The following is a 244-nucleotide window of genomic DNA, read 5'->3' as shown; positions in this document are numbered from 1 at the left end:
TACCTATCTCCGTCGCTTTCATCGCTGTTACACTGCTGCTTATGCTTCTGTTGCATGAGCCTTGATTTTCCTGTCCTTCCTTCTTGCATAAAATGCCATTTGATAAGAGTTTCACGGAAGTCAAGTTGTGAGAAAAGGTAAAAGAAACCCAGATTTGTCGTAGAGAGAGAGGTGAGAGAGCGAGACAGCAGGGAGAGCGAGAGGTAGTAGTAGTAGTAGCATGTCCCGGGAGGAGCTGGAGGAG

The sequence above is a fragment of the Cystoisospora suis genome, assembly GCF_002600585.1.
Source record: "Cystoisospora suis strain Wien I chromosome Unknown contig_5750, whole genome shotgun sequence".
Lineage (NCBI taxonomy): Eukaryota > Apicomplexa > Conoidasida > Eucoccidiorida > Sarcocystidae > Cystoisospora > Cystoisospora suis.
Note: the sequence above shows the minus strand (reverse complement) of the source record.